The 5,176-nt window shown below is 45.6% G+C and overlaps 1 non-coding gene across 1 annotated transcript; it reads left to right on the top strand.

Moving 5' to 3' along the window:
- The first annotated feature begins 4,842 nt into the window (after nucleotides 1–4,842).
- On the top strand, nucleotides 4,843–4,915 carry TRNAK-UUU (transfer RNA lysine (anticodon UUU)). The gene has a single exon. It is a non-coding gene; the product is annotated as a tRNA-Lys (tRNA).
- The last annotated feature ends 261 nt before the right edge of the window (nucleotides 4,916–5,176 follow it).

Below are 5,176 nucleotides of genomic sequence, written 5' to 3'. Positions count from 1 at the left end.
CTAGTAAGTCGGACGTCTCATCTTTCCGACTTTACTACGATGGAAAGACGGGATAATCCTAGGATACCCTGACCTCGTCAACGAGACAGGAAAAGGCAGCAAGAGGCCTGTTTTCCGGGGCATAAGCTTGCTGCAATGACACAGCACATTTAAGTAAAGCGCAGTGAACAAGAAACCAGATTTCCGGACAAGCCTGATCACCTCCTTAGCAAACAAGTGCGCTCCGACACAGAGCTCTTTGTTGAGACCATCGGTCACTACCAAGATGACTCGATTAAGAACCATCTTAAGTAGTGGAAGACCTTCCAAGATCTTCCACTACTTAATGGCCTTAAGTCGGAACAACTTGTCAAACAGGGTAAGGTTCATTTCCATAATTTATGTAACCTTCCTGGTCCTGGTTGGGAGCTGTCTCCACAGGACACGACCAAGTGAGCTAACAGGGGGTTTAGAGCTCCTTAACACCGGATATTCCGTATTAGTTGATGCAACTCTGACTAAGGTGGATCTGGATATGATATTGACCATAAAGCAAAGCGGATACTGACTTCGAAAGTGCTCTTAATCACTTCTTTCTTGGCCTTCTCTTCAATCCAATAGCAAGAGAAGGTAGAGGAAGACAAACCTTATGTCAAAGCTTCATGCTTACTTTTTTACCCTACTTCCTACATGCCTGATCTTAATGCTTGCTTGGAGAGCGCAAATCCTGTAGCGGTAAACCAATAGCAGCGGAAAGGCCGACAACACCTGCTTTTCCGTCTTGCCTTTGCTACTTGAGAGAATGCCTTGGACCGAGACCGAAAGCAGCTCTTCCCCTCATCTCATTAGCAAGAAAACCGCTTTAATCCATTATTTCTATAAAGCACTACTTCTTTTTTTGAATTATTAAACCCCGAAAAAAGTCTCTTTCATGCTTCAATCGAGAATGCTTGCTGTCAGGCTTTCGTACCGAAACAGCTGACTTGCTTGCATCCCTTTGATTGCTTAGTCTCTCCTCCTTGCTGCACTATTATGGTACATCGGTCTAATCCTCTGATCCCGTGACTTGCCTTTCATTTACTTGTCTTTCTCTTTCATCTTTCTATCCTATGCAATCAAAAAAAAATAGGAAGATTCTATGAATATCCCCATCCATAGTAAAGACTCTTCTCAAATACGCAGTTGCCAGATTACACTAAACGAAGCCATTTGAAGTGTGCTAATGAAACCTTCTTTCTAAAGAGGATATGCCATAGGGTGCCCCGAGGATTAGAGCCAATAAATATACATCACATCGATCTAGCCTAATAAACAAGGCTCCATTCATACCGGCTTAATTCATTATTGCCTCCTACCGTATGGCATCTCCTCTACTTCAATTCAAACTAGCGCTTCGCCCCTTTCCTCTTTCTTTGCTGCAATAGATGAGATTGGCATTGGCCTAGTTCCAATCCTTTGTCAAGTCACTTAAAAGCAGCCTCCCTCCTCATTTGCTGCAGGTGAGAAAGGGCCTAGCTTTCCGCTGGCCTGATTAGTAGTCAGACTGATGATCTACCCGTCTCCGAGGGGGTAGACCTGCCGGCAACTCCTACGGCAAAAGAAAAGCGAACTCTTCCTTAACTTAAGCAGCGCTATGCTTCATCCTCAAGGTCAACGGTTCTAGCCTCCTGAACCGTCATAATGGACTTATAAAAAGCCTCTTATGCCATTTTTACCGATTTGGCTATTTGGGCCGTTTTACTCATTTCTTTGATTACCAGGGCATAAGACTGCCCGCTCCACCACGTGCATAAACTAATTATCTCATTATAGGCCAAAGCGTGACCTTTTTTCTGGCCAAACTCTGTGACAGGGATATAATATAAAAAAGGGTGTAATCCCGATTTCTCTAAAGCGCTACGTCTTTTCCCGGCCATCATGCATCGCTCCAACCTCCTATTGCCACAGCCTTACAAGCCAAGCAAGAAGTGACAAATCTCAAGAGGGACCTTACTGCCGTTCCCAGCTTAAGCGTCTACACCTCCCAACAAAGTGAATGTACCTTATGGAACCTCCGATAGGGACTTAGATGAAGCCCGCCGACCTTCTCCACCTGCTCTGTAGATGGAACCTTCGCAGAGCTACCACTTTCGAGAATCATTTTTGTCTTTTTGCCCCGGCCAAGGGCACACCACATTCTAAAGAGATCCCTAAGACTCCAGTCCTACCCCGTCTTCTTAGGATTAAGGTTGCAGCACAGTTTGATGTAGAAGTGGCTATGATAGCAAAGAGCAGAAGAGAAGAAAGATATGTATTATATATAATAAGATAATAGTTGAGAGCACTGCTAGAAAGATAAAGATGGCGATAAGAGATTCGTTCTGTCTTTCTTCACTTCTTATCTTTATCTATGATATTAACTTGAACTTGAAGACGAGTCTTATTCATAACTAGAAAGCAGATCGAAAGAAGCATAGGTACACTGAACACTAACCCAATCCAGATGAAACTACTATTATCGGAACCCAGCTTCTCTTTTTTAGCGAATAAAGATTGAAGTCGCTCTTACACTTACTCTATTTAAAATCTTTCTAATTTATCATATGAAAGAAGGAGAAAGGGGGCTGCTACTGCAACCAAGCAATTGGTGCAGACGCTCTACGATGCAATCAGACAATGAGAGAGCGGACTCTCTTTCTCTAAGGGACACTTCCTCATTTTCTTTATTCCACCCCCTTTCGTCGGTTCCAGTAATGGGAGGGGGAGTACCATGTAGTTAGGAAGATGATCGATGCCTAAAGCATGTCTACTTAAGATCTCTATCCTTTCTGGTGATCAAGATATCCCAAGAAGAGAGACCTGACGGCGCTTACTAGAAGAGAAGGAAAGAAGACACTTACTATAAATCTATTCCACCGGAAGACTACCGCTTTCTTTCTCTCTGTCCACAGCCATGACTCACCCACCTTTCCATCCCCCCTCAGCATATAGATCCACCCGATCGATGAAGACTCGAACCGAACAGTGATCAAATCGACTGACTTTGGAGAGTCAATCCTCAGGGCAAGCCAAAGGAAGGACGGGATAGAGCTCAAAGACAGGCTGAAGGCAGAGAAGGATAGACGAGACAAGGAAGCAAAGGAGAAAAGAAAGATCGGAATAGAATAGAGGTAACGGTGGAACGAACGGTAGACCCAACTCTGTATACTTAGCCGGAAGCAGGGCGTTCCACCGATTCCACTGAGGGAGAAAGCCTTTCCCGTATCTATACCTGATCTGCTAATTTCTATCCGGTAGACTTGGTAAGGTAAAAGGGCCCCGACTTATTTGATTTCCAGAATTCGAGTTCGACCGCAGCTGCCCCTTTTGTGTTTTGGGGGGATCAAGTTCCTTGCCAACTATCGACCCCGATCTCTTTTCATTTTTGGTATTACTAGCCTAGCCTTCGTAAATCACACTAAAGCAGAGCACCCAACTATGGCAAGGCCCCCTTAAGTAAGGGTTAGGTTAGTCAATCCGGCCCGAGACGCGTTCGTTGACAAAACCGCCGTAGGAATGGAGACCTTTCAATAGAGCGGAGGCGAACTGATCAACGAGAAAGAGGCCCTACTCACTACAAACGAATACACCACAAGATCGAACTGCACTCATGCCTCTCCCGCATCAAGTTGACCGACCCCCTACGTAGTTCTTCTATCAATCATGTACGTAGGTAGGGTCCTCCATTCTGATTGGTATATCATGAAAAAAGCCATTTGCACCAGGCGCACTGCGCTTTCCCTTGCCTAGATGTTCGCCTTTCTAAGTCAAGTAATGGTGACCCGCCGAAGACTGGAGCCTCAAAACATGTTGACGAAGACCCCCGAACTGAGGGTTCGATCAGTAGAGGGGACGACTTTCCCTCCCCGGAAGAAGAATAGCCCCGCTCTCTAGCCGACTGATCCCGTGGATCATATAACTGGGAGGGAACGTGTCACATTAGAGGTGAACGATAATTACCACGATGAGGCTGGTCCCTCTTTGATTTTAGTAGACTAAGCTATTCATATGAATGCCGGGCTCTTTCTTTCACTGCTAACCCCAATAAGTCAGTTTCTTAATGCTGATATTTTATGTTTCGTCGAGCCCCGAGCTTGTGGTCCTCCTTTGAGTGTGGGTTCCATTGGATGAATCTCTCAAGTCAAGGTTCACGTACATAGCAGCAAGAATGGTGCAGCGCCTCTTTCTCGTTCTCGCTCGGGAGCCAAAACGAACACGCCTGCTACCTACTGTACTGGACCTTCGACCAGGCATTCTACCCTTGTCGAATCGGAACCAACCACCACTGTATTGCGCTCGAACAGTTGAGCGGCCGCCGGCCAGCAACTTCCGTACTGTACACAGATATAGATTCATTCTTCGTACCTGGTCCAACTTCACAACCCTTCGCGGGTTGGTAAGAAGTCAGTCTTGTTTGGTAAGACTCTATTGAACAAAGCAAAGAAAAGAGAGTGCTCGACCGGAACAACGGCCAACAAAGACCGTAATTACATAGATAACTGCTCCTCCCTTTCTCCGGCTTTAAGGCGAACCGTATGGCGGCCGGAAAGAAAAGAAAGACGACCTCCTCACCTTCTCGTAGATGGTGTCAGTGAGAGCAACTTTAGTATCCCCCGTTGACCTTCTTTTGTAGATAGAATCTTCAATGAGTGGAAACAACTTACTAATAAAGGTGCGCTTGTTGAGTAAGGCCGTTTTCTTGCAGGAGTGCTAACGCGCGCCCTTATTCTTCGCTTGCTCCGCAGTACGAGCCTCATACAGAGCTGCGCCCCTTTAATATGATGAGAAGAGGGGCCGCCCTCTTTTCTGCACCAATCTTTATTTACTACTATCTATCTTTTTTGGGGGTGTATAGCTCAGTTGGTAGAGCATTGGGCTTTTAACCTAATGGTCGCAGGTTCAAGTCCTGCTATACCCAAACAAACCTACCTTACACTATACCTATTCATTAATAAGGATGCGTAGTAACGTTCAAAGATCACTCTTTGGCCTTTAGACTCGCTTCAGCGACTTCGCCCTTTAAGTGAGAAGGGGGTGAGGTAAGGAGTAGTATAAGAGTGGCTCGGTCATCCATAGGCCTCTCCTTATTGGATTCATTCTATTCTATAGGGCGGGGCTGCAGACCAACAATCCAGCAAAAGGGCTTAAAAGCTCCTTTATCAAACCTTCCCCTTTTCAA

The sequence above is a fragment of the Vigna unguiculata genome, unplaced genomic scaffold (assembly GCF_037176805.1).
Source record: "Vigna unguiculata cultivar grain cowpea cultivar isolate G323 ecotype 2 unplaced genomic scaffold, ASM3717680v1 ptg000192l, whole genome shotgun sequence".
Classification (NCBI taxonomy): domain Eukaryota; kingdom Viridiplantae; phylum Streptophyta; class Magnoliopsida; order Fabales; family Fabaceae; genus Vigna; species Vigna unguiculata.
Note: the sequence above shows the minus strand (reverse complement) of the source record. Positions and strands in the feature narration are given on the sequence as shown.